We start from the raw sequence: 23,883 nt of genomic DNA on the forward strand, positions 1-23,883 counted from the left end.
GATTGATCAACATTGTTATCATGTTTTTAATGACTTCTGGAAGTTACAACAAGTTCTGGGTAGAGGCTAGGATTTTGAGCTAGAAAAGTGGCTTAAATCCCGGGGTTGCTGGCATAGAACTAGCAATATTGGTCCTCAGTCATTGGCAGGCAGGCCTATGAGAGTGACTTTGGGTTTCTCGTCGTTCCCTTGCCCATAGCATGAGAGAGACTATGGCCTAGGAGCTGCATAATAGTAGTAAGACCTAGGGACAGGCTGTCTGAGTGGATGACTTGTCTCTTGAGGGTTTTGTTGATGATGTTGGATGACTGTATGTGATGTTCTATCGATTCCTCTTCATTAAGGTGACATAGGAGGTCGAATCTGATCATAGTAGCATCTCTCTTCATGTTTACCCCAGTTGGCATGGTTACTTTGGGTAGACCTGGGAGGGGGTGTTATAGTCGTTAACTTGTTTCCTTACGTCCGAGGAAGATGAGCTCTTAGCCAAGCAAAATCAGTGTTAGAACATACTCCAGGCCCAATAAAAAAACAACTTATATACTATTGCTATTAGATTTTTTTTTAAATATGACGAATAATTATATTTAAAATTAAAAAATAAATAAATAAATATGCAAATTATATATATATATATATATATATTTTTTTTTTTTTTTTTTCTTCATATTTTATAGTTGACTATCTTTGAAGACATCTAATTTTAATTGTAGTTTAAAACATATATATTTTAATACAGTTATGTTTTTCATCATCATTTTATGTTTTTTAAAATTTTCTAGAATTTATTATAATGCAAACTATTATTTCATTGTGACGCTCTTTACTTTCTCTATTTCTCTATTTTGAAATTTATATTTTGTTTCAATTTTTTCAATTTAATAACAATGAGTGATCTATAATAAATAGTTAAATAATTATAATTAATGCAAACTATTATTTCACTGTGACACTCTTTACTTTCTCTATTTTGAAACTTTTAAATTTATATTTTGTTTCAATTTTTTTAATTCAATGACAATGAGTGATCTATAATAAATACTTAAATAATTATAACTACAATGTAGCTTACAATTTATATCATAATTCACTATTGTATAACAAAAATAAAGTTGGGCTCCAAAAAGTCGGGCTTGTTGTTTGAATGAAGAAGTAAGAAACCCGACCCAATTAGTCGGAGGTTGGGCCTCTCGACTCTGTTAAATAATTATAACTACATTGTAATTTATAATCTATTCATTATCAATTAATTACACCCACCCGTGTCTTTGTATAGTGTTAGAATTAATGGAGAAAGTTACACTTAGTTGTTTAAAGGATAGGATTGAGACTCTAAGATTAGGTCTGAGATCCTACTATCTAGGGAGTGGTTGAAACCACTCTGTTAGTGTGAAAGCCTATATGTACTAGGTTCTCCTGATTGAATATGTGGGTATTGTGTGAAGTGCTTGGGCACTCTCCAGGTATCTCACCCGGAGAGCCACTTAACTAATAGAATATCGATTTTTAACATGGTATCAGAGCCCTGAAGGCCTGGCCCCTTGTGGGCTTGGTCCATCCTGGGCTGAGCGAAATAAAGTTTCGTGAATATTTATTTGTCCATCACCCTCTGTCCATTGGCCAGGGCAGCTATAGTCGTGGCAATTCACCTGTCACGTGAAGAGTTGAAGAGAACGCAGCGTTCGGGGCTGCGTGATTAGGGCACCTTAGAAGAAGGCTGACGTTTCCTGTTGAAAGGCCATTGTTGCGTGATGGGGGCACCATAAAGAAGGCCGAGCTGTCGATTTGGGCTCTTTTGCTTTTCCTCGCTTGGTAACACTGTGGGGTTGTTCTTCCTCTGCAGTAACGCTTGAGGCTGAGTTGTAGATTGGGGTGTGCAGAGATCGGAGGTCGAGGAAGAGGCGTGAAAGCTTACAATATTTCTTTGTGTTTATTCTCTTTGTTGTTGTAGCTTGGATATCGTGGTATTCGAAGTGAATCTGTCTTTGGATCACTACCGGATTGCCAGAGGAGATCTCTGCGAATTTCACTACTCAGTTTGCACGATCTTCCCTCATCGCTCCAGAATTGAACTCGTAGAGCTGCTAGATATACAGTTGATATGCCACTGCGATTTCAATTAAGCAGCATCGATCGATTGAGGCATGATTGAATCCATCCGCGAGGAAAAAGGCATGAGGTTTGATAACATTTGGATCGGAGGAGCTGTTCCCTGCATGGAGCCTGCAGGGCAATGAGCTGTTACCTCCATTGATCGCTCTCTGGTTCGAAGATTCCTCGGTAGCTTTACACAGCTAATCATACCGACCAGAAAAGAGGTGGGCCAAGTCAATCCGCATGGGCCGAATTGACTTGTGTTAGAAGTTGTGGAGTTCTGCAACAGAAGAGTGAAGGACCTGAGTCTGGCATCGATCCACCTAGTTAAGCCCGTGGAAGTGTTTGAGTGGCCTGGGTGTGTTGTGAAAGCCGAGGTCTTTTAGCCAGGGAATCAAAGATCCATTCTCTTCCCCTCTGTCAGAAAGAGGAGATCCACTCGATAGTGAGTCTAAGGGAGCTGTGTGGAGATGCAGGGTGGCGCAGAGGAGACGGAGGAAACAAAGATCACTTTTCCAAATGTGTATTCTTTTCGTTGAGTTGTGTTTTTTGTTGCTACTTGTTCTAGGTGTCTTGACGGAGTCCAGGTTTGAAAAGGTCGAATTCATTTTGTAATGATCCAACAAATTTCTCTGTTATTCTTTTAGTTGTATTGGTGATTTGCTTCAGATTTGGCTGTGTGGCATAGAAGCCACAGCGTGCACCCCAAGGTTCTACAGTTGAAGAGCTGCCAAAGGGAGAAGTTTCCTGCCTGCATGGTAACGAGGTTGTTGGAGCTCTTGAGAGGACCAAGTGGAGTCAGAAAGAAATCTGGAAGCGAGATAAGCTGGACTTTTCCAATATCGTTGCACTTTTAGACAGATTTGACCCTGATGATATTTTTTTCATGAGGCTTAGTGGTTTTATTAATGACCACGATTATCAAGAGACATTATATGTTATGCAACAACGTGAGACTGAAGATTCATGAGTTTTTTTGAAGGAAGGATGTAAAGAGGAACATATGGTTGAAGATCAATTGGATGAGCCACATGAAGCTGATTACAAAGACTTGGCAGAAGAAGACAAAGTTGGAAAGAATTCAAATTATCATGATCTCATGAATGTTGAAGACAACATCATTGACATTCAGTTGTTTGACATCGGAAGTAGTGAGAGGAAAATTTCTCCTACCAAGCTTGTACATTCTAAAGTATTATCAATTACCAGCCTACAATCAAGATTGAGGAGGATAAGAGTTCAAGCATTCCGTCTTTGGGGAAGAAAACTCAAAAAGGAGGTGAAAATCTATCACTACCTCATGGAAAGGAAAGTAAAGATGAAGCCTCACCTAGGAATGAACAAGCATGGACTCTCAAGCAAGAAGACTAAAATGAAAACTCTGTTACCAAGTTTTTATGTACTATTGTAAGCCTAGCTGAGACTAGACCAGCAGGCATATGTTATTTTTTCAGTACCCTTTCTCCATTAAGGGGGAGTGTTAGAATTAATGGAGAAAGTTACAGTTAGTTGTTTTAAGGATAGGATTGAGACTCTAAGATTAGGTCTTAGATCCTACTATCTAGGGAGTGGTTGAAACCACTCTGTTAGTGTGAAAGCCTATATGTACTAGGTTCTCTTGATTGAATATGTGGGTATTGTGTGAAGTGCTTGGACACTCTCCAGGTATCTCAACTAGAGAGCCACTTAATTAATAGAATATCGGTTTTTAACATATAGGCTCGTCGAACATTTGGCAGTTAAACCAACGACGTAAATTTTAGTGAGTAGATGAATGAGTCAACCCGGGCCTTGAGTGAGTATAGTCGGGTTTGATCTCAAGTTTGGAAGAATAATATATTTCATAAAACTTGAAAAGAATGCACCTAAATTTTTTAATTCCATACTTTGTCTATAATTCCATACCTTTCTCGATGTGAGGACAACATCTCTGTAAGCCTAGAGCACACCATTGAAGGGAGTCGCGTCCTTATTCTCCCTCGCCTAATTATGCCAATAACGACTAGAGGTTCAATAGTTAAACCTAAGGAGATATGAATGTAGTAAAATACACTATTAACTCTAAACCCACATTAATTATTGAACATTTAATGAAACGTAGTGTTAATGAAAGGTTGTATTAACACAAAAGATTAATTTAATTAAATATTAATTAACTTGGGCTATTGACTATAATTATAGGAGCCAATACATTTGAAGAAAGACAAAGGCAGATTAATTTATAAGCCAATACGCATATGTTAGGAGTTATCGAAAAAATTGGAATTGCATTGTTTTGTATCCTTATTTGGAAATAGATTTAACACGTTTAAAAATTGAAAATCGGTGCGGTGTTTTCTTATGCATTCTCAATAATTAGATTTACAACTCCCACATTCAAAGTTTATAATTTGTCAAAAAAATGTTAAAAAATTAGAAATCATCGGAGCCAAAATCGTTGAATGTTTAGAATACTCTGAAGGTTTCTGTTTGCGTGTCCATAACTCTGAAGGTTTCTGTTTGCGTGTACATATTTGTCGCTTGGTCCAAGTGAAGGATGTTGGAATTGATGGGTACATTTGTTAAAGGGCGCAAGAGGATGGGCATTCAGTGCCCGGGGAGACGTTAGGAGGATATATAGACTAGCCAATGAAGGTAATTAAATCCATGCCCTTTCTCTTTGCAAAGAATAAGGAATCACTTTTCATGTTTCACACTCTAGAGATTGATTGACACATTATTTCAGCCAAGGAAAATCGAGGAGGAATGCAAAGACTTCTTCAACAAAATATATCACTTGACTTACCTTGTCCGAACATATTTGAAACTGCATGTGAACAATTTTTTTTATAAAAATGTTTTATGGTTATGATGCTTTACAATTTTTTCCAACACGCAATTTCGATTTGTTCATTCAATTTACAGTGTAACATGATATTTTTGATAACTACTCTGCAGCAAACTGCACCTCTCTATTTTCAGAGTATAACAATGGGTTGTGGTTGGCTTACAACAGTATTAAAAAACCCCTTCTATTGAGAAGCTGCGAGTTTGTGTTGCGAGAGTGTAACATGTAGAGAAAAACCATTCATGGATGTGACCATGGAGATACAATAAAATTCTTCTCTGTCAAGCTATCCGAAGGTATTCAGAGAAAAAAATTCCACTTTTATTGCATCACTGGCGTGAGTCCACTGTAGCAGTGGTTGAAAGTCGACATTTGAATTCTTGTTTGGGCCACAATGGTTGTAACTGCATTCTGACTCCCGATGAAAGGACTTGCGGTCCGGGTCACCTTCACCGTGCGAAGGACGGGCGAGGAGCTCGTGCGAAATGCGAAGTAAATGAACCTTGGACGAGTTTATACAATGTTAGGCGAGTTGAGAGGGTGGTCCCATGAGTTGGGTGGGCCGACCCTCCACTCGGGCGGGCCGACCCTCAAGTTTTGAGCTCTCTCATTATTTCTCTCTCTCTCTCTCACTCTTGGTCACTTGGAGTTTTCTTGGAGCACTCTAGTTTGGAGAAAAGGAAAGGGAAAGCAAGGATCAAGGAAAGGAAAGCATAACTCAAGCAGCTTCAACAAGAATACTTGCAGGTAACATTTTACATGTGTGATTGCCTAGCTGTTTTGGACATGCATGACCTTGCATGTTGGGTATGGTTCTCTTGTTGTTGGTGGAATGGTTTTGTCGGGTTATGACAGTGGGTTTTAACCTAGCCTAGCTTTTTTCTAGATGCCATGCTATTTTGGGATGTTATTTCAGTTTTTGAGATTTAGAATTGCAAAATGGATTTCAGAATCTAGGGCAAAAGTGGTCTCAAGGTTCATTCCCAAAGGCCTGGGAATCCCTTGACTGGTTTTGGCAAGATACATGGTAAAGCCCAAGGGAGAAGTCTCGATTTAGGGCCTAGTGATCTGGGTTTGGATTGTGATAAAGCCTGAGAGACAAGGAGACAGAAAATTCCTCAAGGATAGTGATGGATTCCGAATGACATTCCAAGTTTGGTTCAGTTGTTATCGAAGCACCGGTTTTTGTGTGATCACAGTTTGATGAGGGTGGAGGTGGTTTAACCTCTGGATTCTCTTGGTTGTTCTATGAGATCCCACATTCATGCTTGGAATATGGCATGTGGGTGACTGGCTGAAAGAGAGATTTGGTCCAGCCATGTCTATGGTCGGGTGTTACGTGGAAGTCTCGAACCTAGTTGAATTTTCCTGTGATTAATAAAAGCTAAGTTCTCTTACTTTTGCACTAAATATGTGGATTTAATGGTTGTCATATCTCTGATATTTATATGGTTTTATGCTAGTTATAAGCATGGTTGAATGACTAATTTATGCCATCGTTATTTCATTATTTACTTGTAACTGTTAAATGGATGGATGCAAGACCTAACTGATGATGTAGTAGTTCAATGGAGGAGGTGATCCTTCTGGTTATGTTTTATAAGTTGTTTCAGTCATTTATGCTTTGTCTTGTATCTTAGGCCTGTAGGTTGCATTGATGCCAAGTGTTTGACAGAGTGTTAGTCCCGGTTGAGGATGCTCGGGCCTAGTCTTGAGGGTGATTTTTGATTGATCAACATTTTTATCATGTTTTTAATGAATTTTGGAAGTTACAACAAGTTCTGGGCAGAGACTATGATTCTGAGCTAGAAAGGTGGCTTAAATCTCGGGGTCGTTGGCACAAAACTAGCAATTTTGGTCCACAGTCATTGGTAGGCAGGCCTGTGAGAGCGACTTTGGGTTTCTGGTCACTCCCTTGCCCATAGCATGAGAGTGACTATGGCCTAAGAGCTACAAAATAGTAGTGGGACCCAAGGATAGGCTGTCTGAGTGGCTGACTTGTTTCTTGAGGGTTCTGTTGATGATGTTGGATGACTGTATGGGATGTTCCTTTGATACCACTTCCTTAAGGTGACATAGGAGGTCGAATCTGATCATAGTAGCATCTCTCCTCATGTGTACCCCGGTTGGCATGGTTACTTTGGGTAGACCTGGGAGGGGGTGTTACAATCGTTAACATTTTTCTTTACGTTTGAGGAAGATGAGTTCTTAGCCAAACAAAAGCAGTGTTTTTTTTCCAAAGAAAAAAAGCGAACTTTTTATTAAAATAAAAAGTTACAAAGCATATGCATTAAGCATTCAATTTGGCTGTGTGAAAGAAGATCATACAGCCCGCAATGTACAGTACTGCCTAAAAGCAGAAAGAGAAAGAGTTGCTCCAATTTTCCGGAGAGCAGCCTAAAGGAAAAACAGTTGGCCTAAGTCTTCCTGCCCTTCTTCTTCTCCACTTTTCGCCAACCATCCATGTTGGGGGTGGAGTCAATAACGGCTAACTGGTTTTCCGTCGTAATCATTGGTTGCTCCTTATCTGAATCCGATCCTTCAGGGCTGTGACTTCGTTTATTACCACTTATTTCCAGCTCAAGCTCTTGTTCCTTTTCCTCATTAATCTCCTTGTCCTTATTGTCCTGATTTTTATCCTTTTTTGTATTTTGTTCTTCTTTTTTTGCTGTAGTTGCCTTCTTAAGTGCGGCGTCTATATTCTGCCATCCTTTCGGCTTCCTTTGTTGTTGCTTGCTCTTGTTGAGGCTTGGACATGCATTGTACAGATGACCTGTTTGTTGACATCCCCGGCGTCTGAAAGCTATATTCTCATAGTCCAGAGATTGTTTCCACTATGTATTATTGAAATTCAGGATGATGCTCTCAGGTAGTCCTCGGCTGAGATCTACCTCGACACATATTCTGGCAAAAGTAAATATTCCTTTTATGTGTCTCTCTCCATCTATCTTTAATATTCTCCCCAGGGTATTTCCAATTGCTATTAGGACCTTTGAATGCAAAAAATGTAATGGAAGATTATGCATCCTAACCCATACTGGCATCCTTGATACCACCATGGTGTTAGCATCAAATTCAGGAAACCAAGGGGTAATAAACAGTCTAGCACTGCCCCAGAACCATGGCCCTTGGTTGAGAATTGTTTCCTTTTGTTCCTCTGTATCAAAACATACTATAAAAAACCCTTTAGGGTATAGGTAGATTTGGCACTTTTTTGTTCAAACCAAGTAGATCCATTGATACAATGCATCAGTTCTAGGCCAAAAGCCATTAAATCTACAAATAACTGCATTTTTTTGTAGATTTGAATATATGTTTTTTACCTCTGGTATTTCAATGGAGATGGATGGGCTCTCCGGCATTTGATCTACAATGTACTGCCTTGGAGGTTCAGTGACAGTTGTGGTGGTTTTTCCTTTGCCCTTCACTGCTTCCTTAAAAAACCCTTTGCTTTGCGAGCTAGTTCCAGCGTTTTCGGCTCCTCCTCGTAATCTCATATTGAGAAAGATTGTGGAGCCTGGCTTGATGTTGTATTCTTGCATGGTTCTGCATTCCTGCAATGATCTGCCCTCATTTAACAGGTGTTGTTCCTCAGCTGGGTAGCCAGTTTGATCGGCGATATTGTTCTTCAGATCTGAAACCCTGTCGCTGTCATATGTCCAGATCACGATTGTGGTTCCTTTTGGCATCTTAACAAAGATTTGAAACCCCGACCTAGCACTCTGGGGTGGCTCGATTCTTGTCGGATCTGAGCCATTCAACTCCGTATCCGAGAGAGGTTCCAGATAAAACCCTGGGTCGAAAGAACATTCGCCCACGCTCTCCATTTTTTCCTTTTCACTTAGGCAGAGGGTTGCCTTGGCGCGTGCATGCCTCCAGATATGGGCTTAGGATGGGCCTTCCAGTCTGTTGTATGCCTGATCTGTCAGCTTGAAGGCGGATCTGAAGAGAAAACTCCCTTCCATAGCAGAAAGGATCAACCCGGGTCCATACAAAAGCCATGCAGAGGCAGCGTTTTCAAACTCGGGTTTTGTATCGGCAATCAGCCACTCGCAGGGGAGGGTGATTGTCTTAGGCATGATAGATCTGAGTTCGTACCTTGTCAAGTAGTTCAGTTTGCCGGCTTGAAGATCCCCGCAGCCTCTCTTCACCTCACAGTATTCTGCTTCGCACTCTTCCTTCCCTTTGCTGCGCTTCCGTCTCAGTGACTCAGAGACGTCAACAGATCGTTGAATGGCTCGAGTGATAGATCCCTCTACAATGAACTCGGATGCAGCTCCACCGATTGAGTTGCTATTGCTCATTGACTCCCGTCCCACATAACCGGGTTGCAGAACGAGTGCAGTCGTGTGAGGGTTCATGGCTCGGACCTTGAATCGAAACCTCGGGCAAACACAGAGCAGTTTACCGATGAATTAAACAGAAGCAGTGTTAAGACATACTCCAGGCCCAATTAAAAAACAACTAATATACTGTTTCTATTAGATTTTTTTTTTTTTTAAATATGATGAATAATTATATTTAAAAATTAAAAAAAAAAAATTAATATGTAAATTATATATATATAGTTGACCATCTTTGAAGACATCTAATTTTTATTGTAATTTAAAATATTATATATTTCAACACAACTATGTTTTCCCTCGTCATTTTTTTTTTTTTTTTTTTTTCTAGAATTTATTATAATGCAAACTATTATTTCATGGTGACATTCTTTACTTTCTCTATTTTGAAACTTTAAAATTTATATTTTGTTTATTTTTTTTAAAATTCAATGAAAATGAGTGACCTATAATAAATAGTTAAATAATTATAACTACATTGTAACTTACCATCTATATAATAGCTCACTATTGTATAACAAAAATAAAGCTGGGCTCTAAAAAGTCGGCAATTCCTATTTCCACCACTATAGGAAAGTTAATGCACCCTGACATGCAAGGGGAATAGTGGGTGCCTTGCATTTATATTTCTGCCAAAGTTGACTTTGGCATGTTAGCAACAAGGCACCCACTATTCCCCTTGCATGTCAGGGTGCATTAACTTTCTTATAGTGGTGGAAATAGGAATTTCCTAAAAAGTCGGGCTTGTTGTTTGAATGAAAAGTAAGAAACCCAAACCCAATTAGTCGGAGGTTGGGCCTCTCGGCTCTGTTAAATAATTATAACTACGTTGTAACTTATAATCTATTCATTATCAATTAATTACACTCACCCGTGTCTTGTGTAGGCCCGTCGAACAGTTGGCAGTCAGATCGACGACGTAGAGTTTAGTGAGTAGATGAATGAGTCAACCCGACTCTTGAGTGAGTATAGTTGGGTTTGATCTCAAGTTTGGAAGAATAATATATTTCATAAAACTTGAAAAGAATGCGCTTAAATCTTTTAATTCCATACTTTGTATATAATTCCATACCTTTCTCAATGTGAGGACAACATCTCTGTAAGCATGGAGCACACAGTTGAAGGGAGTCACGTCCTTATTCTCCCTCGCTTAATTATGCCAATAAACAACTAGAGGTTAAGTATGTTGGAATTGATGGGTACATTTGTTAAAGGGCATGAGGGGAACGGCATTCAGGGGAGACGCTAGGAGGATATATAGACTATCCAATGAAGGTAACTAAATCCATGCCCTTTCTCTTTGCAAAGAATAAGGAATCACTTTTCATGTTTCACACTCTAGAGATTGATTGACACATTATTTCAGCCAGGGAAAATCGAGGAGGAATGCAAAGACTTCTTCAACAAAATGTATCACTTGACTTACCTTGTCGGAACATATTTGAAACCGCATGCGAGCAATTTTTTTTATAAAAATGTTTTATGGTTATGATGCTTTACAATTTTTTTCCAACACGCAATTTCGATTTGTTCATTCAATTTACAGTTTAACATGATATTTTTGATAACCACTCTGCAGCAAACTGCACCTCCCTATTTTCAGAGTATAACAATGGGTTGTGGTTGGCTTACAACAGTATTAAAAAACCCCTTTCTATTGAGAAGATGCAAGTTTGTGTTGCGAGAGTGTAACATGTAGAGAAAAACCATTCATGGATGTGACCATGGAGATACAATAAAATTCTTCTCTGTCAAGCTATCCAAAGGGATTTAGAGAAAAAAAATTCCACTTTTATCGCATCACTGACGTCAGCCCACTGTAGCAGTGGCTGAAAGTGGACACTTGAATCCTTATTTTTAGAGTATAACAATGGGTTGTGGTTGGCTTACAACAGTATTAAAAAACCCCTTCTATTGAGACGCTGCAAGTTTGTGTTGCGAGAGTGTAACATGTAGAGAAAAACCATTCATGGATGTGACCATGGAGATACAATAAAATTTTGTGACCATGGAGATACAATAAAATTCTTCTCTGTCAAGCTATCCGAAGGTATTCAGAGAAAAAAATTCCACTTTTATTGCATCACTGGCGTGAGTCCATTGTAGCAGTGGTTGAAAGTTGACACTTGAATTCTTGTTTGGGCCACAATGGTTGCAACCGCATTCTGACTCCCGGTGTAAGGACCTGCGATCCGGGTCACCTTCACCGTGCGAAAGACAGGCGAGGAGCTTGTGCGAAATGCGAAGTAAATGAACCTTGGACGAGTTTATACGATGTTGGGTGAGTTGAGAGGGTGGTCCCACGAGTTGGGCAGGCCGACCCTCCACTCGGGCGAAGGCAACATGTTGAACGAGTCGGCTTGGGCATTGGGCGTGGGTCGGCTAGGTGACATAACCCGCCACCCGCCCGTATATATTGGCGTGCGTTTGTGGAGGCAAAGGCATCAATCATTCAATCAACACGAGTTCGATCAAGGAGTTCTGCGGTTGCGGATGAACCCGCACAACGGGTAGAACTCGGGTGAGAAATTCGTGCAGGAAACTCGGGCGAGAAAACTGGTGCAGGAAACTCGTGCAGGAAACTCGGGCGAGGTCGTCGAGCAGAAAACTCGGGCGAGGTCGTCGGGCAGAAAACTTGGGTGAGGTTGTTTGGATGAACCGGGCGAGGTTGTCGGGCGACCCGGGTGAAGTCGTTCGGGCGAGAGTGAGGTCGTCACGTGACCTGGGTGAAGTCGTTCGAGCGAGCCGGGTGAGGTCGTCGGGCAACCCGGGTGAACAAGTTCGGGTGAAGGCGCGGGTGGACGTGAGGACGGGCGGCCAGGTGAGGGCGCGCCGTGCACGCTGAAACGAAGAATCGTGCGGACGGGCGACCCGGGTAGGGCACGCCGTGCACGACGAAACGGTGGAAATGGTGAAGTGTTGGAGTTGTGAATGGAGGTGTGACTCGTGCGGAGGCGCCCGTGTGTGGCGACTTGGTTACGACGAGGTGCGCCCAAGTTGGGCAAACAACACGATCATGCGACGAGGTGAACGAAGGGTTGGTGAGTCGTGCGGCGACCGTGCGGAGGCGCCGACGAGCTGGGCAACCGAGTTTGCCGAAGTTGGAAAATTGGCTAGGCAACCGAGTTTGCTGAAGTTGGAAAATTGGCTAAGTGTAAATTTGAGGTTTCCCAAGATTTAACTTATACTTTGTAAAAATGGAAAATTATATATATTGATATCGGGCAGACTCATATTGCAGGGAGTTGTCCCTCCCTTTATACTATTGTGCAATTGTATATGTGTTAATTGCTGATGATAATGAATGTGTATGGGTGTTCATTGGTATAAAGGAAACATAATAATTACTTGGTTGCGAAAAACAAACTAAGTAGAATAATGGTTAGGCGTAGTCCATGAACATAAGTATTGGTGAAAAGAAAGTGTTCGGTGGTGTCGCATCTCGCCAAGTACGATTGAAAGACTACGTAGGCCTGGGGGCATGATAGGTGGTATCAGACGTAGTGCCGGGGAGCTGGTGCTGGTGTTGAAGCGTTGAAGTTGATACACACCTGCACTTCATGACAGGTGGTATCAGAGCAAAGTTGCACATGACGATGGCATTGAAGCTGATTCAGGGTTAAAGAAGGTTGACAGTTGATGACAGTGGAAGCAGGTACTTGCAGGTGAAGAAAGCTGGTTTCACATACAAGTGGAACAAGGGCTGGTTCATGATTGCAGGGAACTTGGTGAAGCTAGTGAATGGTGAAACAGTTTTAGCAGAGGTGAAGCTTAATACTTGGGCCAAGCTGAATGACAAGGGATGGCAGGTTTGGAAGAATGCGAAGGGAAGCTCTTGCTTACCTTATACAGGTTGAAGCAGATGAAAGAAGATAATCCCCGGATTCAAGATAAGCTTGAAGTCTTGGAAAGGAATGTTGAAGACGAACTTCTTCAACTTGGTTGGACAATGGAGCAGGATGAAGTTGCAGATTGTGCTGACAAGGAAGAGGAAGCCGTGATGTTTGAGGATGTTGCAGATGTGACAACGATGAAGGATGAACTTGAGATTGATCAAGTTGGACTAGGATCGTGTAGTTTGCAGACACGGATGGATGAGGATACTCACATGGAGGAACCTCATGGTGATGATGTAAGTACTATTGATACTTGTGTTTCACTTGAGCATTTGGGAGATGAACCGTATGCAGGGAAGAGCAAAGCCAGTTTGTCGATGCAGGGGAGCATCTTACCATGGATGTCTATAATGAGACCTTGTATGGAGAAGCAAGGATTGTTGACTGTTGCAGGACTTGTTGGGGTTGTTTGTGACCTTATGGCAGAAGGTACAGAGGCCCGTGACAAGGGAGGAACATGATGATCGTTGTGGGTGAATGGGTCATGCTTTAGCCACATTGGCTAAGTGCCCGGCATGACTCATGGACAGATTGGAGGGCACATACTTGAGGTATGATGATGCTTGGGTGGACTTCTCATGGCCGAGACCAAGAGATAGTCTTGGTGGAACCTTTAGTGGGGGAACTATGATGGAGAGACTCATGTGATGATGATATGGTTGGGTGACCGAGTTCACTAGACCGAAGATTGCAAACTTGGATGAGAATGACCGATTGTTGTGATGGGTCTACTTGGTTGGACTACATGGGAAACTAAGTCATGGACATCAGGTTGGAGGCATGGAGCATGGCAGTTTTATGCAGGGACATTATGCAGGAGCACTTGTAGAGGTGTCACTTATGGGCATCCAATGAGGAGTGCTGAGGCAGGGATATTATGCAGGTGGATTCGCTGGTGTGACATGGAGATGTTTACTTATAAGCTGATGGAGAGGTTGTGCACTTATGTACAACAATGCCATGGACTTGGATGTAGTTGTGAGCAGACTATGGAGCATTCCTACTACATGGAGAGCTGAGGCATCTTGTAGAGACCTTTGGGTCGAGACTTGTATGCTTGTTAGAGTGTTGGTTGGGGATGGCTTATGGAGTTCATAATGACATGAGATTGTTGTGACTTTTGGAGACTTCATATATGGTGGACTTGGAGGATCTGATGCATTGAGGAGCTGAGGTCAGAGACTTTGATGCAGATGGGATGCATACTTTCGAATACATGTATGGGTGTAGCTTGGAAGAGTGACTTGATGTGAAGGATCGATATGAGACACTTTGGAGTGATGGAGTTACAACGATGATGATGCCTTGGTGGCAACACTTGGGCATGGGTTGAGCCGAGACTTAACCACCTTTGACACATGGGAGCTGATTGATCTATGATCATGGGCAGCACATGGATATATGAGACAAGTGTATACTTGTTTCTATGGCAGACTTGAGGGATGGCACATACAGATATGATGGAGGATGCTTCATGGACCTGGATGTGGCACATCGAGAGTCGGAGTTTGATGAGATGATCTCTTCACCTTGAGGAGATGGATGCTTTGCGGATGGATGATGATGTTGGGATAGATGCGACTGATTTCATGCAGCACATTGACACCAAACATCATGGACAGCATGTTGCAGACGAGATGGAGACTACTTCATGGACCTGAGCATGGCTTACTTATATGGAGATGGAATCTTGATCGAGTTGAGGACGTGACGAGATGTTCTGAGAAACCACTGATGGTGACATGAGGATGTGCATTCTCATGGTTTGAGCATGGCAGTTGGACTGGTCACTCGACTAGTTCAAACATGGGGGGTACTAGTGTGCAGAGATGTGTTAGGATTTGTTGGAGTATCATGGTAGCAGTTCACATAATGACGACACATGATGAAGTCGACACGATATGTTGCAGGAAGGATGTAGCTTGAGATCGAGGGACCAACCTTCCACGATGGGGAGTAGCATGTGGAGATTGTGACAGGGTGGTTGATGGTCAAGGATTGAGATGATTTCTGATATATGACATACCAATGGGGTGTATGCCTTGGTATGGTGATCTTGGTGACAGATGGTTGCCGGGATGAGATATTGTCCAGGACGACAATGATTTCAGGTGGGGGAGGATGTAAGGACCTGCGGTCCGGGTCACCTTCATTGTGCGAAGGACGGGCGAGGAGCTCGTGCAAAATGCGAAGTAAATGAACCTTGGATGAGTTTATATAATGTTGGGCGAGTTGAGAAGGTGGTCCCACGAGTTGGGCGGGCCGACCCTCCACTTGGGCGAAGGCAACATGTTGAACGAGTCGGCTTGGGCATTGGGCGTGGGTCGGCTGGGTGACATAATCTGCCACCCGCCTGTATATATTGGCGTGCGTTTGTGGAGGCAAAGGCATCAATCATTCGATCAACACGAGTTCGATTAAGGAGTTCTGCAATTGCGGATGAACCCGCACGACGGGTAGAACTCGGGTGAGAAATTCGTGCAGGAAACTCGGGTGAGAAACTCGGGCGAGGTCGTCGAGCAAAAAACTCAGGCGGTCGTCGGGCAGAAAACTTGGGTGAGGTCGTTCAGGCGAACCAGGCGAGGTCGTCGGGCGAACTAGGTGAAGTCGTTCGGGTGAGCTGGGTGAGGTCGTTGGGCGACCCGGGTGAAGTCGTTTGGGCGAGCCAGGTGAGGTCGTCGGGCGAGCCGGGTGAACGAGTTCGGGTGAAGGCGCGGGTGGACGTGCGGACGGGCGGCCGGGTGAAGGCGTGTCGTGCATGCCGAAACGAAGAATTCGTGTGGATGGGCGACCTAGGTAGGGCGCGCCGTGCACGACGAAATGGTGAAGTGTTGGAGTTGTGAACGGAGGTGTGACTCGTGCGGAGGCGCTCGTGTGTGATGACTTGGTTACAGCGAGGCGTGCTCAAGTTGGGCAAACAACACGATCTTGCGACGAGGTGAACGAAGGGTTGGTGAGTCGTGCAGCGACCGTGCGGAGGCGCCGACGAGCTGGGCAACCGAGTTTGCCGAAGTTGGAAAATTGGCTAAGTGTAACTTTGGGGTTTCCCAAGATTTAACTTATACTTTGTAAAAGTGGAAATTATATATATTGATATCGGGCAGACTCATATTGCAGGGAGTTGCCCTTCCCTTTATACTGTTGTGCAATTGTATATGTGTTAATTGCTGATGATAATGAATGTGTATGGGTGTTCATTGGTATAAAGGAAACATAATAATTACTTGGTTGCAAAAAACAAACTAAGTAGACTAATGGTTAGGCGTAGTCCATGAACATAAGTATTGGTGAAAAGAAAGTGCTCGGTGGTGCCGCACCTCGCCAAGTACGGTTGAAAGACTACCGTAGGCCTGGGGGCGTGACACTCGGCCTCATGTGTGGTACCATCGGAAGTCAGGCTCTTGATTGAAGTTTTTACGTAGAGGTCACGTGGGCAGACGACAACCGACCATAGTCAGCTCTGAAGTATAGTCGCGAGATGCTACAATGGTGGACATGGAAGGTTTGGACCCGACCCACTCTATTAAGGAAAAACCTAGTCCTTTAATTACTATAAAATTTAATGGACATAAACCAAAGGCTTTCCCATACGAACATGAGTTGTTGTAAAGGTAATTAAGGAAGTCTAAATGTGTCACTCAACTCATTGAACCGAAACATGACTGTGTCAGGTCGACAATGGAGAGATATGGACACTATTCCTCTAGCTCACACAATCATACGAGGCTACGGTCTCTAACAACTAGTAGCATACATCAACATGATTACACAATAAGAGAAATTAACCCATAACACAATATTTTTAAAAAATAATTCAAATGGTTTGCTTGTTTACTTTAAGGATAAGACTTTAGTAAACTGGTAGCATACATCAACATGATTACACAATAAGAGAAATTAACCCATAACACAATATTTTAAAAAAATAATTCAAATGGTTGCCTGTTTACTTTAAGGATAAGACTTTAATTTTTAGTCAACTCAAGAACTCAACGCATTAACCGGCATGGATAATAAAAGATAAAAAATAAGAAGCCGACATTTTTGGCAAAAAAAAAATTTGATTTTGATTCCGACTTGCAAAATCTCGAAGGTCCAGCGTTGTACCTTCTAGGTCTAGGGTTTACGACGCTCTCGACTTTTCTTCACTCTTATATATTATTTCTCTATTTAATGCCTGATACCCTGGAAAGCTGATTGTTGTGGTTGTGAGGTTATCTTGGTTCGGAGCGATCGACCAGGGTTTCGTTCTGATTCAGAGTAGGAGAGAGGATCAAAACACGGCAGAGCACGGCTTATGATCGATCCTCCTAACCATGGCAACTGCGTGTCCATGACATATTTTCTTTCATCCCACACTTCTTCGGCAAATCGAAGAGATAATTGAAGAAAATAGAGGTTATTTTTTGAAACCCTATAACGCTCTCCGAGGGATAAGGGTGGAAGGATTTATGCCTTCCTTCGGGAACATTACCACTACCGTGAAAAGTTCTCGTGGAAAGCTCTCTTCATTTCTAAAAGGAGAACACATTTATTCCCAAATCCTATCAAATAACATATGGGTTTGCCCGCCACAGATGAAGGGTTGGAGTTGTTTTGTAGAAGAGTTTCATCTGTTGTAGGATATGGAGGATTTTCCAAAATATTTGCCATCAAATTAAAAGACTATAGTGGTTTCATTGCAATTTGTTTGGCACTATCTTCTATATCCTTGTGCCCTAAAATTCTTCTCCTGAACAATGCCCACCCTTCATCTCTGGGCATATTCCCATGTCTCTCTCCCAGATCGCTTCTATTACGAGATAAGTTCACTCATTTCTTCCCTGTGTAACAACTTTATCTTTTGTGCTAATTTTTTGTTTTTACAGTCATTTTTCACTTATTATTTTGGACAAATGTTATAATACGTTTTCGAAAAATTATTACAGGTTTTACTCTTTTTACTGACGGAAAACAATCAACTATATTTAATTTTATTGTAGTTTTGTAAACATATATTGGGAATAATGTTTTTAACTTTTTATTTTCGGAAATAATCATCTCGCTGCTTGGTGCTGAACATGCTGGGGATATTTTTGAGAATGAAGCAGTAAGAGTTATATAGTTTCTTTGTTTTTCACAAGTCAAAATTTTATTGAACTCATCCCCTGGGACTGATCATATCCGGAGGGCTTTTGGCTATGAAGGTGTGAAGAATTACCAAACTTACAACTTAGACCTACTATTTTCATGCCACTTACATCTTGTACTAGTTTCATGTTTTGACTGGTATATGATATACTTAAGAAGATCTTTGCGTAGGAATGTAAAAACAGAAACCAAAGGAGAAGATCTTTGCGTATGAATGTAAAAACAGAAACCAAAGGACTCGCTAAGAGGACCGTATCAAAAAACCTTAAGTTAGATGTACTTACATAAAATTTTACAAATTGAACTCTTGACTGGGTAGCAATCTTTGACTGAGTAGTTATGGACTTCAAATGTAGAGACCAGATTTTGCAAATAGAACTTCCTAGTGAGTACCGATGTTCGACTGAGCAGTTCTGTACTTAGAATGTTTTTTTTCTTCGAGGATAACATGGCATGCCCCTTCTTTTCGAGTTAGTCCTTCTTGATGCCATTTCTTTGTGAATTGCTTTGGCAATTTAACCAGTCAACTTGAAGAATGAGAATTAACAAAGGTAAAGTCAATGTGAAAATGCAACATTGGAATATGCCCTGTCTTGTCCTTGAATAATCAATGTGCTAATGAGGTGTCCTTCTAAGTGAAGTCTGTCTAATCTCAAATCCGCTCCTAAATTTGCTTGGTCATCTTCCTGTGCATTGTGTATCATTGACACCTGAACAAAATTATTGCATATAAGCAACTTGGCTAAATGTGAACCCACTAGGTAAATCATCCTTTCGAGATTGGCCGGGTATGATTGCCCTCTTGTAATATTGGTTATAAATTTTAAATTTCCTATTCAATAAACTTTGATTTCCTTACACAGAGGGTCAAGTCATATCCCATTTAGTACTTCTCTCCGAGCAAGATATCTCATGAACAGAGGAAGGCAAGTAATATTTGTGAGATTTAAAAATGACAGCGCTCTCCCCAGTGAATGATTATACTTGGGTATTGGAAGAATGGAAACTAAATTGTGTCCTTCTGATGGTTATCGTATCTTAGAGCAAATAAACATGTATTACTACAAATTAAATAATATTTGCAACTCCAGTTTCTTAGAAAGAAAATGCAACTGAAAAGTACGCACGCAATGATACATGAAACTATTTTGACATAATCACAAAGAAATTTTGGTAAAAGAGATGAAAAACACCAATATAACCGCCCAGAATGCATCAGAATATTCCAAGTTTGCCAATTGTCAATCCTGCTCTTCCAACAATGTGATCTGTTCTTGTTCACAATCTCTCATTGCCAGTGAAGAAGTGAAATTGTTGTTTTTACGGTTGCCAACTCCAGTTTCTTAGAAAGAAAATGCAACGGAAAAGTACGCAAGGATACATGAAACTATTTTGACTTATCACAAAGAAATTTTGGTAAAAGACATGAAAAACACCAATATAACCAATCAGATGCATCAAAATATTCAAAGTTTGCCAATTGTCAATCCTGCTCTTCCAACAATATGATCTGCTCTGGTTCACAATCTCTCATTACCATTGAAAAAGTGAAATTGTTGTTTTTACGGTTGCCACCTGCTTTGATAATATAAGACAATAGATTTGGTGTTTGTGTGTTATTCTCCTAAGAAAGATCCTTTCAGTGAGTTTGTTTTATCTATAATTGGACTTCAAAGGGTCCCCCACCAAATCACTAATGCAACTTCTTAGTTGCATCGAGTGGCGACATATATTCTACGCATGTTAGTGGAATGAAACCTAACTATGAATCTCCATAAAGAACCTAAGGGAGGTTGTTTATACTTAGACATGTATGTCTAAATCTTTGAGAAAAATATATGGCTACTGGCAAGATCAACTGGATAACCATCAAAGAAACTATAACTGCTTTAATGGTACACATGTTACAAAATGAAACCTGTGGACCCCACAAAGAACTTGAAGGGGAGTGTCCAGAATCGATTTAAAGTCGGGCTAAGCTATCCTTGGTGATTTTCATCAGTGCTGCAAAGATTTCTGTTTACATTCTCGTTTTCGAATTTTTTTCCAAGTTTTTATGTTCCTGTTTTTCTATGTTTTTCCAAGATTTTCAGTTCCAAGTTTATGCTTATTGATAATTTTCAGTATTTCTGACAATTTTCGTTCAAGACCATCAACAGTGTATTCCTTGTTGATACAATATTTGTAACATTCGTTTCCACGCTGTTTTCCTCGTCATCTACAGCTGTATGGTCTAAGTTTTTAAGATGCAAAGGCATTTTGACTTTTTATATTGTTATGTTTATCTTGAAGCTGTGAATCAAATTCTACATTCAAGGATTTAGAGGCACAATTTAATCATAACTTGTTTGTTTGATTGTTTCTCTATTTTGTTGCCTATTTTTTAAATCATACTCTGGTACGATTTCAACTTACAACACTGCAAGTCTCAATTTACTAGATGTCTGTCTTTGTGTAGAAGGGAACCTTGGGTTTTAAAGTTGTTCTATTCATTTTTTTCCACATTGTCCATGATCTGCACTGTAAATTTGTTATATATGAAATGAATAATAGTTTGGCTTGGATTTGTATTTTATTTATTTGTTCAAAGTTCATTAGGTGCAGCAATAGCAAGTCCTAGTCTTGTTGTTATCTATCTTGCGAAATTCAGTCATACAATCATGTGAAAGTGATGTAGTATATGGTAGTATGGCATGTCGTTTATTAACCAATTGAGCTGTATGCTAAAGCCGTGTGGTGGTAAAACTAATTAGTTTCGTGAATATTCCGAGGATTGCAATCAAAAGGATCAGAACTCTCAAACCATTGTGTGCTACATTCTCTTATTTACTGAAGTCTTCAACTATCACCGATTTAGCCCATTTAACTGATTGTGTTGAAGTTTGAACAAGATCAGAATTACCATTCCTTTTGCACGATATCTGTTTCTATATTTTTTGCGGTTTTCTTCTATGAAGTGTTTGCCATGGTTTCTAGTGCTTGGTTCACTTGTCTTGTAGGTATTGAGGTCAAACCATATGAAATAGATCCGATTGTTAAGAATTCCTTTTTCTGTTGTTGAATTTATCTTGAAGTTTGGTATCTGCAGGGAATGGTTTTCTTGAGAGAATTTTCCTTGCAGGATGTAATCCAAAAGAATTATTGGGAGACAATGAATTCGAAAGTGTGACTGAATTGTTTAGTGCAAAACATGTGCTTTCATGACATAATATAATTAAAGAAGAGATGGTGCAGTCTAAATTCTGGAAGTATTATTATTTGCATCTCGAACAAAGTTGGATAGATGCCTTAGTGGTATGCCTCAGATTGACAGCATTTGAAGTGTTATTACAATTGAAGATTGTATGCATGTATTCGCAAACACCTTGTTTGTTTCTTTACAGGTTCCTAATGTTGCAACTCTATATATTGGTTACATCGTTTTTTTTCCTATTTGTTTCATGTTATCTTATCTTGACTTAATAGCCTTGATTTGTCAAAGTAGACAGACTCCTCGTGTTTTTACAGGTTTCTAATGCTGCAACTCTCTTTTGAGTACATGGATTTATGCATTTTGCCTTATGTTATCGTTGCTTAATAACTTTGATAGGGTTATAATCATAGTTTTAAAAACCGGTCGGCTTGAACCAGAAACTGGTCAAACCGGCCGGTTCACTGGGTGACCGGGTCAAACCGGCCAACAAACCCGGTTGAAGGGTCCATTTCGCCCAAATTTCACAAAAACCGAACGGAACTGGCTGGTTTATGATGGAACTGGCTGGTTTATGACTGAACCGGCCGATTTATGGTAATGTTAAATTCTTAAAGTAAAAGTGGGTGAAATCACTTTTACTTAAATTTTTAACATTGCCATGAAATGACTAAGGATGTTTGAGAGTGATTTTGACTTCATTGGATTTCATATGGAGAAACTAAAATTTTATATTTCACACAAAATTCAGCAGATTTAATGGTTTTTAGGATTTCATGGTTCGGGGGTTTGCAATGTTTCCATTTGATTCTATCATGCGCGAGGGTATGAGATTGGCATTTGATCAAGAGCATGAAGCCCTTTAAGAACCGACCAGCCGGTTCATTGGGTGACTGGGTCAAATTGGCCAACAAACCTGGTTGAAGCGTCCATTTCGCCCAAATTTCACAAAAACCGGACGGAACTGGCTAGTTTATGACTGAACCGGCCGGTTTATGGTAATGTTAAATTCTTAAATGGGTGAAATCACTTTTACTTAAATTTTTAACATTGCCATGAAATGACTAAGGATGTTTGAGAGTGATTTTGACTTCATTGGATTTCATATGGAGAAACTAAAATTTTAGATTTCACTCAAAATTCAGCAGATTTAATGGTTTTTAGGATTTCATGGTTTGGGGGTTTGCAATGTTTCCATTTGATTCTATCATGCGTGAGGGTATGAGATTGGCATTTGATCAAGAGCATGAAGCCCTTTAAGAACCGACCAGCCGGTTCATTGCGTGAATGGGTCGAATCGGCCAACAAACCCGGTTGAAGGGTCCATTTCGCCCAAATTTCACAAAAACCGGACGGAACTGGCTGGTTTATGACTGAACCGGCCGGTTTATGGTAATGTTAAATTCTTAAATGGGTGAAATCACTTTTACTTAAATTTGTAACATTGCCATGAACTGACTAAGGATGTTTGAGAGTGATTTTGACTTCATTAGATTTCATATGGAGAAGCTAAAATTTTAGATTTCACTCAAAATTCAGCGGATTTAATGGTTTTTAGGATTTCATGGTTTGGGGGTTTGCAATGTTTCCATTTGATTCTATCATGCGTGAGGGTATGAGATTGGCATTTGATCAAGAGCATGAAGCCGTTTAAGAACCGACTAGCCAGTTCACTGGGTGACTGGGTCAAACCGGCCAACAAACCCGGTTGAAGGGTCCATTTCGCTCAAATTTCACAAAAACCGGACGGAACTGGCTGGTTTATGACTGAACCAACCGGTTTATGGTAATGTTAAATTCTTAAAGTAAAAGTGGGTGAAATCACTTTTACTTAAATTTTTAAAATTGCCATGAAATGACTAAAGATGTTTGAGAGTGATTTTGACTTTCATTGGATTTCATATGGAGAAACTAAAATTTTAGATTTCACTCAAAATTTAGCAGACTTAATGGTTTTAGGATTTCATGGTTTGGAGGTTTGCAATGTTTCCATTTGATTCTATCATGCGCAAGGGTATGCGATTGGCATTTGATCAAGAGCATGAAGCCCTTTAAGAACCTTGATGTTGGTGGCATTGATTGTTGAACTTTGTTGATGTTGGTGGTATTGATTGTTGAACTCCTCTACCATGGCCTTAACAAGAATGTACCCTTCACTCAAAGGAAAACAATTGGTTATGCATGCTAATCTTTTTCTACCACATTACAAGGTTGAGGAGATGAACTCTTCACTCAAACCAAAATCATTGGTTAGGCATGTTAAACCTCTTCAATTTCTATCATGTTGCAAGGTTGAGCAATCCAACTCTGAAGACTTTAAGCTAGATGATGTTTATGTATCTATTGTTGATAATCCCATTTCTAGTAGCAGCGCTGAATCAATGATGAGTTTCATGAGCGACC

Source organism: Pinus tabuliformis, chromosome 1_1, assembly GCF_031772625.1.
Source record: "Pinus tabuliformis cultivar Carrire ecotype Pingquan chromosome 1_1, CPIR1, whole genome shotgun sequence".
Lineage (NCBI taxonomy): Eukaryota > Viridiplantae > Streptophyta > Pinopsida > Pinales > Pinaceae > Pinus > Pinus tabuliformis.